This window comes from Corvus hawaiiensis, chromosome 26 (assembly GCF_020740725.1).
Source record: "Corvus hawaiiensis isolate bCorHaw1 chromosome 26, bCorHaw1.pri.cur, whole genome shotgun sequence".
NCBI classification, from domain to species: domain Eukaryota; kingdom Metazoa; phylum Chordata; class Aves; order Passeriformes; family Corvidae; genus Corvus; species Corvus hawaiiensis.
Genome location: NC_063238.1, coordinates 29,288,313 through 29,301,284, shown reverse-complemented (window position 1 = coordinate 29,301,284; position 12,972 = coordinate 29,288,313). Strand labels below are relative to the sequence as shown.

The 12,972-nt window shown below is 34.7% G+C and overlaps 1 long non-coding RNA gene across 1 annotated transcript; it reads right to left on the bottom strand.

Annotated features, from left to right (window-relative positions):
• Window positions 1-11,047: 11,047 nt before the first annotated feature.
• On the bottom strand, window positions 11,048-12,627 carry LOC125317339. Its single transcript, XR_007200026.1, has 2 exons — window positions 11,908-12,627; window positions 11,048-11,484 (listed from the first exon to the last, which is right to left on the bottom strand). It is a non-coding gene; the product is annotated as an uncharacterized LOC125317339 (long non-coding RNA).
• Window positions 12,628-12,972: the final 345 nt, after the last annotated feature.

Here is a 12,972-nt window from a genome sequence, read left to right as displayed (position 1 = left end):
CCTCCTGAACTTTCAAAAACTCTGGTTTTGGGGTGAGAGAAGTCCAAGCAAGATCAGATGTGACTGCTACAGTCTTTCTATAATTTGGTCACGTGCATTCTTATTCCAAATAGATTAATAATTTTCTCTGAGAACAACAGAGCCCAGAAACATCTGTACATGTATAATTAATGTAACAACATATATAGTAGAACACTATAATATAATACAATAGTACAATAATGTGTATAGAAATCTTGTGATATTGCTGGGATATTTATTTAGTTTATGACCATGTATTGATACGAGTAAAAACGTAGTTGCTTTCTGGATGTAACAGTTGCATATATCTTGCCAAAATAAATTCTTATTCTACTAAGACTTAGCAGTAGTAACACACACTGATTTTAAAAGAAAAACATGTTGTATGTAGTTACAGTGTCATAGATTCAATTATTGGACACTCTGTGAAAAAAATTTTTCATTACTTTTTTGCTGGTAGTCTCAAGCATCCCCAGAGATGAAACAAGATGGTTCTGTTTCCTTGGTACAAAAACATGCTTGTTATTCTTTCAGGACAAGAGAGCATCTTCCCAGGCAAAATGTGAAACATTCTTGAAGTAACATATATTCAGAAATCTGCTACCTCAATCATAAGTGTCTACTCCAAACGGGCCCTGCTAGACTCCTCCTGAAGGGTCTACCCAGGAACAAAGAGTACAGAAGTGCTTTTCTCTGCTATTTTTCAAACCTGTTAAAGCCAAAGGCTGAAACAAACATAAATATGCTAATGTAGCTGCTAGTTTGGCAGTTAATTTTCAGCACCATCTTGCTACTCTTATTTCATTATCCCAACTGACATTTTATTCACTTAGTCACAATTACACTGCAGGAAAACTGTAACTGTGCTAACATAACTTAGAATGGAAAGGCACATCATACATTCCTACCTATTAACAATCAACAGTTGTTGGCTTTTTCCACAATGTTAAATGCAAAATCTTTAATTCCTAAATTGTATAATATGTTTAGTCTTTGCAACATGGTACATTTGCATATTGAAATGGGTGGAAAATAAAAATAATGAACCATGCTGGGAAATCTGAATATAAAGAATAAGGAAAAAAAATGTTTAAACTCCTTTATTCTTTTAATCCTTCGAGGATGTAGCTTCTGTATAAAATGTTTTGCTGGTAACAATCTATTTAATGATGTTGGTTTCAATAAACATTTAGACATGTCCAGATTAGACTCCAGAAATTTTCCATTAGAATGCAAAACCTCAGTTCATCCTGTGATTATAGTTTTTTTGTCAGTTTTGGAGACATATTTCCATTTAGGCCTTTCTCAGCTATTTTAAGGTTCCTTTCTTCATAGTCTCCAAAACAATTTTCAGCTTTTAATTTCTAAATTTTTCTGCATACCACTACCCAGTTTTCATCCAAAATGATCTTTAGGGGCCATAGAGTACTGTTTCTCTCCTCTTGATCCAAAACTACAACTAAAACAAACAGAATGCCAGAAAGAAGAATGTGAATGAACAAACAAAACACAACCGGACCAAACCAAACCCAACCCAAAACAACCTCTCCCCTGCCACCAACGTGAAGAAGGTTTTTTCACAGATAGAATATCCAGTCAGTTCATCCCATTTCATTCAGATTGCAATGCCTAAACCTTCTGGCAATTTGAAAGTATGTCAGCCATTGCACATTTTCTGAGCAAACCTTTAAATGACCTCCTTGCAATCCATAAAACCATAATGACTCTTAAGAATGTGGACTCTTTTCTCCTCCTCATTGCATTAGATATATACTTCTTAGAACTAAAACTGTATTTTGAACACTTCAGGAAATGACTTGTTTGCTGGGCTCCCACAGCTTCTACTGATGTCAAGGTTAGTTACCTTTTACATTGTCCTATTTCTTTCTCCAATACATTTACATGACAGAGCTACAACTTTATGATCATTAATAACAGTTACAACTATGCAAGCTAACATAATTACAATAAAATTGTATGCTTCAGGGCATAAATTGATAATCTGTGGGAGTCAGGAAAGAACTTTTCTTCCCTCATTATGACATTAAACAGTGGACAAGTGCTTTATGGTGGCTTTTGCTGTTATTTGAAGCATCAAGTATAGGCAGCTACTTATGGAATCAGAATGCCAGAGTAGGTTTAATAATGTCAGTAATCTAACATTACTTCTTTTATAGTCTGATAAAATCTCACCCATTATGTCTCTTATTGTAACAAATAACATTGATATTAGAATGAATTCAGAGGTCATTTTTATTCTGTCATTCCTATGGTAAAAAATTATTCCTCAGTGTTTCCATTTGGCAAGGTTGGTTTTTTAGGTTGTTTTTGGGTTTTGTTTTTTTAAAAAATAAGTAAATTCCAAGTAAATAATTCTGGAAGAAAATCTTAAAAAAAAAAGTGAAAAGTTGGTGGGAGGCAATGAAACTAAGAGTGTTAACTAAGTGCACATGATAAGTCTGTCAAATTGACTCCCAAAAATGTGTTCCAAAGCCATGTTTTCCTTTATTCCATTTCCTTTAGTATAGAGGAAGAGAGGGAACAAGAAACAAAAGAAAGCAATCCTTAAAAAAAAAAAAAAAAATTTCTTATAGAAACCATGATATAATGAGAGTGTAATACAATAAACACACCCTTGATGAACTTCTCCAGTTCTTTGGAGGATCTGTTTCCAGTGACAATTGACAATTTTGGATAACTGGGAAAATAAAACTTTTATTAATTTTAAAATGATTGATTTTTTATTCCTTCTAAATTATTATCGTACAATATTACTTCACAGCTTTGATCAAATGGTCAGTGAAATAAAAAATTAAGTTCATATTGGTAGATTTTCATCTTAGAACTAATATTATTAACTTGATATCCAGACAGAATTTTTCAAATCATTAACTACATCTTCCTTGTATCCTCAGTAGTGTACTATCCCTTGGGATAAATGCCTAGTTGTCTTCAATAGTGATAGAGGAATCAGAGGGAGTTTAAAATCACTGGGCCACAGTTAGCCTTTGGGGATATTTCCGTAGATTCTTAATTTTGTTGTTAAAATCAGGTGAAGTAAATTCTGATTCTGTATGTGAAACATGGAAACATGGAAAAATTTATTATTAGAAAATAAAGCACATTATTATTGCATGTGGATCCATAATAAAATAGGTCTAGTATCTTGGAGAGGGAGATGATCAGGAAACTGTTACCTTGGTTCCCCAGCAGCTTTTATCTAATGGAGAAACCATCCAGTACCAGACCATTTGCCTCTCTTCCATCCAGAAAATTGTTCTCATATCACAGTTTGATGTTTAGTTCCCAAATGAGGAATATTCAGTCAACCTGTTTCAGGTCTCTTGAGAGTGCTGTCATCATTCTCTGTCTTCAACATGTTATAATTTCAATTTCAGGTAATGCTTGAAAGAAAAGATAAAATGAGAGTTTGCTTAATTTCACTGACCTATCTAAGCACCCAGATCCCAAATTTCTGTGATACATTAGCCATATTATTGCTGTCAAGGTTATCTCTTACAGCTCTTTCCACTCCATTTTTTTTTCCACATCAGGCTGCCTTAATGAAAAAATTTAAGTTTGCAAAAGGTATTCATGCTTTCAAAAATGAGAGGAATTCCTGGTTAAAAACCTGCACAAATGAAGCTCTCTTGATAGCCCCATTTTATGCTCCTCTCACATAAAGAGAAGGCAGGTGTTTCTTTCTCTCTGAAGCTCTGTACATCTGTGCTTTCACTAAATTATTTAGGCAAACAAAACCCTCTTGCCCATCCTTCCAGTGGACCCACCAATGGGAATAGTCGTTCTTTAAAACTTGAGAACAGAGATATGGTTAGTTCGCAGTCCTGTACACTCAAATATCTGTACATTAGTCAAATCAAGAAAAAGCTATAATGTGTCTATAATTAGTCATACCCAATCCACAGAACCCAAATCTAAACCACTGCATATTTATAAAGTCCTGTTTGTTATTACCATGTGGAAAGAAAACCTACTTTTTTATAGACAGGCTTGAGAAAAATCACAATGTGCTCACTAGTACTGAGAAAAGGAGAAGAATTAATTTACCAAAACACTTGAATAAACTTCCAAACTCTGGCCAGGGTGAAAACATTTACTTTTGGCAGGGTCTCATAGAGATATTTTTAGGCTGTAATCTTTACAAAGAGTGTGTGTATCTATGTATAAAAGAAAAAATATTCAGATTAATTTGGGGGTGTAGAATTTTTACTACTGTTCATTTGATCTTAATTTACTCAGCTTGAAGCAGGATCCTGATTCAGTTTTCACAACTAAACTACAAACATAAATCTGAACAGACTCTAAATTCGGGACCAGTCTTTGTGGCTTAGGTATATTATTGCTTTAAAAACCAGTAAAAATCATCCTCAGAACACAGAACATAGAAATGCATTATCCATCTGAGTTGGTTATTCCTTGAAGGAATATTTTATATTAAAAAATCCCTTCAGAATAATATCTGAGAGATGGGATGGAAGAAAACATGAGGATTCTCTTTTGCATGTTGTTTAATTACCCCTGCTTTAAGCCAGAAAAATTAACTATTCCCTTTAGGATGTGATCTGCAATGTGAGCTATGCTAATCATGAAGGCTACTGCTGCTGATCTTTAAGGCGTGACTACAAATTTTTTTCTGAATTCAAAAAAGCTGAAATGGAAGTTATGTGCATCTTGGATCTCCAAAAGTTTAATGATGCATTTATTTGGTTAGAAGGCATTGCCACCCACTTTATATTTTCACTTACCATTTTTAAAATTAAAGTGTGTGTACCTTGCAAGTCCACCTTGAGAAGACTGCACAACTGCTTTATCTATAAATTCATAAAGATGCTTATAGATTTGTCATTATATATATATATTTTTACATTAATTGCTACATAGATGTCCTGACTGTTTTCAGTCCCAGTGAACACTAATAGCAGCTTAGGTCTGGTGATAAATTTAGAGGTCAAATACTTCCCCAGAAAGGTTCCACCATTGCAAAGAAAAATGAGAAAAGGAACGATGCTGCAAGTAGCTGAGCTATAGCTCAGCTGGAAACTACTGTCAATCTTCCTTTGGATTAAAAAGAATTTTCTTTGCCAAAGACAAGAGCTGGAAAACAGTAATTGTTAGAGAAATTAAAATACATATTATGCCCTGGGGGCTTGATATGAATACTTCAAGAAGAACTAAAAACTGACTCTGAGGTACTCAAATCTTTGCAACAAGAAATCATATTTTCCCAGAGAGTTTGTGGAGTCTCCCTCACTGGAGATATTCAAGAACCATTCAGACAATCCTGTGCAGTGTGCTCTGGGATGACCCTGCTTGTGCAGGGAGGTTGGACACAGAATGAGTAAGATTGGAAAGGTCCACAGTGGGTCATCTGGTCCAGCCTCCAGGTGACCCACTGTGGACCCTTCCAACCTTACTCATTCTGTGATTCTTTTATTTTAGCAGGAAGTTTCTAATGCATAAATGTAAAGTCTTTTGAAATTCAATGAGAAAAACAATAAATAAATAAAGTTTTAAGACACTGGCAAAATCATGCATGTATAAATAAAAACTGTTCAGAAGAAAAATTATCCCATCCAGTTGCCTTAAAAAATGGCAAATTTCCATCATAAAATGGATGCAATAAAATATACAGCAAATATTTTATTGAAAAATATTTTAAATTCTGCACAGTTTTCATTTGCATATTTCAATCTATTGCTAGTTGAAATTACTCTGCCTGGGAGCTGGCCCACTGAGTTTCCACACATTAATACAGTATAAGCAGTACAACCAACTCGGAAATGGAGTCTTCTGGAATTCAAATAACAGGCTATGGAAGGACCCAGATGTCAGTGTAATATTAACCATCAACATTTTTCCTTCATTTTTACTCTGGTGTACCCTGTAAACTAAAAGCCAAAAAACAATTGAAATTTTTAAACTCTGCTCCTTTCTACTTCATAGAAGTCTTGTGGTCACATAATAAGCAACAAATGTAAATTTAATGGGAAACAGGCTAGACTTAGTCAGTTAATCTGATTTTACTGTTGTTATTCTTGATCTCTTCTCTCTATGTGTTGCAGAAAGAAATAATAGAAGAATAAAGTTATTCTTGTTCAGTGTAGAATCCTCTAAAATATAAATAAATTCCTCAGTGTTACATCATTACAAATGATTATTATTATTCCCAAACAGTAAATTGAATTGACATCAGATTTCTTTTTAAATTTATATCTTATGAATGTAAAATATAATGAATATAGAGATTTTAAGGTCTTTTAGCATTTGTCATTCGTAATATAAATTGTTGCATTTAAATGTAATATATGACAATTTCAGTATTTTTGTCATACATGAAAGGAAACCACCCACCAAATGTCCAAATCTGCACATTTTTACTTGATTTTCTATGGGTATGCACTGCTACATTTTTGTGTCTTTATTCAAATATTTGTATGTCTTCTGCAATAAAGGCTGATTCTATTTCAACTAGAAAAACTACAGTCCTTTTACTAAGGAAATAAACCTTATGGAAAATTATCCAACCTCAATATTATGTTTTTTCATTTTGTATTTTAAAGAAATAAAAAATACAATAACTTTCACACCTAAATATTTATTTCTTTTTCCTACAAAAATCTGCAGAATGTGAAGGCATGAGGAAACTAACTATCTTCTAACTAAACCTACTATCTTCTACTATCAGAAGTATATTCTAAAATAAAATATTCTACCTCTAGCACCATACCATCACCTTTCTGTAAGCGGGTGTATTTAATAGATACATTTAAATAATTTGAAGTCAATGAAAGTATTCTCAGTTTCTTTAGTGACTTTGTATAAGGCTCAAAACCATTTGTTTCAACCATTTTAATTTTTTGTACATTTAACATATCTAGTTTACCTTCAGGACATAATTGATTGCAACTAATATTAGCCTTTTAAAGTGTTAGGTACTTAGGATGCCTCTGTGGTCAATTAAGATACCTGGCTGGGATATATATCACAGAAAGGTTAGATGTGCTTGTCTCTTGTTCCTAAATACCAATGAAGCCTAGATAGGTATTTGTCTCTAAATTTGTGGTAAGTACAAAGTTATTTAAGGAATCCAAATCTGTTGATTTTAGGGTCTTCTGTGTATTTAGAAATTACATATCCAGATCCCCAAACATACAGCCCAAATTTTTACGTACAATTAGTAAATTGTACATTGATGATAGCACTGAACTATTGAATCTGCTGTACATGCTAAAAAAAGTATCTTATTATTCCTAAAGATGGTCTTTTGATTAACATGCTAGACAGAGACTCAAGCTATCCTTACATTCACAGACAGCTTCACTGAACAGGAAGAGACTTTTGTTGGTCTTTAAAGCAGAGTGTTTTAAAAGAATTTCCCTTCCCTCTTTCCATTTCTTTTAACACAGAGCTCCTTACAAATTCAAATCCTTTGGCTTGTGGCATTTTTATTGGTGCCTATTAAATTAGAACTAATCACACTTGCTAATATATTATCATGCATAGTTATATTGACATATTCTCTGATTTTTCAGATATAATTTCAAAACTATGTTAAAATGTCTACATTCATTCATTAAAATTAGGATAGAAGTCATCTTTTATACAACATATATTCTGCTATTAAAGCACATAGCTAATGTTCCTCAATTCTGTAACAATACATGTCTTTTTTTTCTTCTTTTTTTTTTTCTCTCTCCAGAGCAGTATGGATTTATGCCCTTTTTTTCCTGGAATCACAGTAACAAGTGCAAATGATGTATGAAATGAAAAAAATCCCAGTCCAGTGTGCAGACAGAATATGGACAATGCTAGGCATTCTTAGACAGGACTTCCACAAGGAAAAAAAAGTGTGGAGGAAGAAAAAAAGGAAAAAAAAAGAATAGAATAAGCCAGAACACCTAAAGAGAAAACCAAAGTCCATTGTAGTCACAGAAAAGACTCTTATTAACCTCTGTAGACTTTGTATGTAGTGATTGTAGATGGTTTCTTTGAAGGGATGTCTTTTTTTTATCCCTTTTGTCAGACTTCTTTCTTTGAATCTTTAAAGCTTCTTGCAGTCATACAGGTCTAATACCCATGTTCCTTCAGACCCTGTATTTCAAATCACCTTCAACTGGAATATATATACAAGAAATTTCATAGAAAAATGACATAATCATAGAATAAGTCCGGGTTAGAAGGGAGCTCTGGGATCAGATGTTCACCTTTCTGTTGAAAGGAGGCGTTAAATTAGACTATTCATGGCTTTGTCAAAACTGTCTTGAATATTTCCAGCAAAGAAACGGAACCATTCCTCTGGACAATTTATTGCAAGATTTTGTTATTCCCACAGACATGATTATGTTTCTTATAGCCAAATGGGATTTTCCCTTGAAGAAACTCATGCATGTAGTCCTGCCACCATATATTCTTGCAAAGGAAATATCCCCATCTTTGCAGTAGTGATTTTCTAGGTGTTGGAAGACAGTGATTAGGCTCACACATGTCCGTCAGCAACCTCCTCTCATAATGAATGAAGCCGATTTCTTCAATATTTTCATGCATCAAGTTCTCCAGTCCTCTAATCATCAGAGTGGTGGGCGTCCACTGGGCCCTTCTCAATATTACAGTTTTTTCTCCTTATTTGAACTGGGGGAACCTACAGCTATACTCATTATTCATAGGTTTTGCCTATGAAGTTCCAAGTAGAGTGGACTAACCACATGCCTTTATCTGCTGGATTTTATCTTACAGATGCAGCACAGGCTTGCCTTCCTTGCTGCACTACCACACTGCTAATCAGTGTTCATTTTCCTGTCCACAGAGGCACTTTAGCAGAACTATACCTCAACCTGTATGTTTTTGGGGACTGTTCCCCTGTGCAGTACTTTCCATTTACCATTGTTAAACCTCATACAATTATTTCTAGCCCAAGCTTCCAGCCCATTGCCGTGTCTCCGTGCAGTGGCTTGTCCTTGCAGTGTATATACCTCTCCTCCCAGTCTGATGCTGCCTGCATTAGAGGCATACAGACCTGTAATCCAGATATTTTACAAGGATTTTGAATAGAATTGGACCCCATGTTGATCCTTTTATGGAGAAAATGCTTTTCTGAAAATGCTGATTTTTTCACAGCATGAGGACCAAAGAAAGCAGAAATCATTTTATTCTGATAGAATAATGCCTAACACAAAATCCAAAGGCATGAATGGGTACATCAACATTATACATCTAGTGAGTTAGAGAGACCTGTTTGGTGGCAATTTGCTTGTATCCATGCTCACAGTCCTGCACCATGCACCCAAGGGCACCACTGATATGCTCAGAACAGTTTCACTGCCAGTGGAGCCAGCGCTGAAGCCACAGAGCAGGGAGTCACTTAAAGCACCTCATGTGCCCCATGGATGCAAAGTTCTCCAGCTGCTCTTTCCATGTGTTCATGGCTTGTGCTAGGACCAGGATCTTGTGCAAAATTTATTGGTAATAACTACATGGTGGTCCTGGAACCATAGCACACCATGTTAAATCAAGTGTTTGACCTTCCTTCCTTGCACTGCAACTGACAATATTGTATCTGCATTCAGTAAGGACTATTGGATTCACTGTAATTTGAATTCACTGCAAACATCTAACTAAAAATCAGGAAATCTTTATTTCTTCCAGAGTGTCTTAGATTATCCTGCACAAAATACCTACTATTTGCACAGATAGATGAATTGTAAACCATTTGGAGCTAATGTAGCCCAGAAAATATATTATTGCTGTCCACAGTGTCTAAGTTAACTCTTCAGGGCATCAGGAGTAAAAATTTCCCAGATTGATCTTGGCCTGCCTAGAGGTGAAACTTGCTTTTTTCACTGCAACAACTACGTTGAATGCTACCTAACTCAATCTAGCCTAGCTGAATTTTCTACTGTTATTATACCTCTTGTTATAATTGTTGGGGTTCCTCCCGCCTGACATGGGGGGGTCCTGGGAGAGGGGCCCCAGGGTGGAGGCACGGGGTTTCCCTACTCCCTGGTCAACCTCATTCTCCATTGGTTGTTTTGTGTTCCCCTGCCCGGCAAGGACCCTCTGGTCCTGTGATTGCTACAGTTCCTTGGGAGTCGCTGGCCATGCAGCTGGAAAATAAACATCTCTCTGAAAACCTCTACCAAGAATCGGTCCTTATATTTCTTTTCCACAGGCCTTGCTATATATATGTGTTGTAGGAATCCCCACTACAATAATAATAACTTTTATAAATTTCTGTAAAAAAAAGATCTTCACAGCAATTAGGGGTTTTTTTATAACCTTAGAATAAAAATGAAATGCAGAAAATGACAAGTGTAAGATATTAGCAGAGGCTTTGAAAATGTGGGCACTAACTGAGCCTTCAAGCATAAACATCTAAACAATTATCAAATTTTTGTCAACAAGGGAATACAGTCCTTGAATAATTTCCTTCAAGGAACAGCTAAAAGACTTACACCCCTTAAATTAGCTCAGATCTCATATACTCAGTTTCTTAGGTTTGCTCTGTGGCAGAGTACTCTAGAAGTACCCAAAGCACAGTAAGGTTTTGGATCTTGAGTAGTTTGAATCATAGAGTAGTTGGAGTTGGAAAAGACCTTTGAAGGTCATTTAGTCCCATGCCCCTGCACTAACCAGGGACATCTTCCATAAGATAGATTGCTCAGAGCCCCATCAAGTGAAATCCACTTCCAAATTAAAACATTTATTCTTCTGCTCTGTAAGTATAGATTGCTTTATATCACACATGACAATCAATATTATATTATTATACATATAACATATATATGATAGTCAATATTAACCTTATATATTATAAAAGTTTCAGATGATACTGGTTTTTTTATTACTTCATAACCCATGTACACATCTTCCAGACAGGTATTTTGTGAATAACTTCTAACTGAATGATGCAATAATAAGAGGCAACCAGGTGATGGGAGTATTTTTTTTTCCCTATGATTACAAGTTAGAGGTAAGATGCCTCTTGACACTTAATAAACTGGCACTCAAATAAAGGACTGATTGTTTATTGCATAAAACAGTGTTTGATTTCTCTCCAATTATATTTTGGGTATTTTAACATTTACAATACAACTTTAACAACTTTTAGCTCATTGTGAATTCAAAATTATGTTACATGATATAAAGATGTGGATCTGCTCTATATCACTGAGCCCTTTAGGCTGACTGCTTTTTCTGTCAGGTTGAACTGTAGTTTAACAACTTTTATTTTGTTAAGCAAACTTGCTTGATAAAGATACCCAATAAACTTAGAATTCTGTGATTCTAGTTTTAAAGGAGCAATTGCATCAAATTTTATTGACGTATATTATGGCTTGCAATCTTCAAAAATGTGAAATATATAGAAAATCATCTCTCTAATTCTTATAGTCAGAAGTTGTATGTCCAGACTTCTTCATAGGGTACCGTACCTTTCTATCTTTTATACTGTAAAAGAACAACATTGAAAAGTTAGAAAAGAGGACTAAATCAACAGAGGATAACAAATGATAATGCAAATTTTTAAGGCATAAGTCATAGTTTTCAAAAAAGGATGATTAAAGTCAAGTTGCTAAGTTTATGTTCAAGGACAATTAAATCATAGGAACTTTCTAAGAGTTTTATTTTCGGGAACCCTTGTCATTTATACAGGCATAAAAAGAAAAGATTAATTTATATGGGTTTTAAGAAATTTTTTTTTTAATTTGGTTAACAAGTGCCTAAAATTGCATGAGTACAAATTGACTTTTGTCCCCTGTACATCTTATGTGCAAGGTATTTCATTTTCCAAATTTAAGTAACTCAGAAATTTATTACTTTGTTATTCTTTTAAAATTTTATTTATTTATTATTTATGGCTACTTTTCCTACCTTGGTTATAGTTAAGGCTGTGACTTGACATGGATTTCTCCTAGGCACATTTCAAGTGGCAGGGAGCCTCCAAATCCTGCACATGGCCTTCCCTTTGTAGCACCAGCTGTGTTGGTAGGAATTCTGGGGGGCTCCAGAAATGGCAGGTGAAGGAACTGATCTGCATAAAAGTAATTTTGAGAGAAACAAAAAAGTGAAACAAATAATAATTTTTTCCCCAATCCTTCCCCACAGATAATTGTATCAGTGGAAACAACAGGGGCAGGGCAGCTGTAAATGGCAGCAATGGAACTAGTTAAGGAATCCATGTCAAACCATATCCTGACTGTAAAAGGTTCAGCCCTTTGTGTCAGCCAGTTGATTGCTTTTTTCCCTTGATATTTCAATCTTCAAACAGAGGACTCTATACTATAAGCTTTACTTGGGTTAAGTAATAGCTATTAATTCAACCTTTCATACTGAAATGCCATTCAAGTTGGTGCCAGTAAATACCACATGGGTGTATTAAGGATTATGGCACTGGCCTCGCTTCCATTTGTTCAGAAACTGTTCAGTCAGCTGAAATTTATGACGTATAAATTACTCTGAATCTCAGGGTTTTGTTTGGTTTTCATTTACTAAACACATTCAAGTAGATACATCTAAGGCAAACAAAATTAAAAGATAATGTGAAAAAGTCAGTGAGTCATTCACTTTACTGACTTAGCAGCGCTTGAAATAGTAAACATTAGTATTAAAAGGGAATAGCACTAGTAGTCCTCAAGTAGGATAAGACATCTATCTACTTATTTCAAATAATGCATTATCTTACGATGCTCCACTCAAATGAAGGGGGATGCTTGTAGAGGGCTCCTCCAGAATCACAGGAAAAAGGAGAGAACATAGGGCTTGTTCTTAAAAAGACTTTTTAAGAATGAGACTTGTTAAGATATGGATGGTAGAATCTTAACAAATTCAAAAGTTTTGTTCATAGAAAAATGAAACATTTCAAATTTTCCTAATGCTTTTGATTATTTTGTCTCCATGGACAGAGGACAGATGAATTTAAACAGATGACTAACTTTT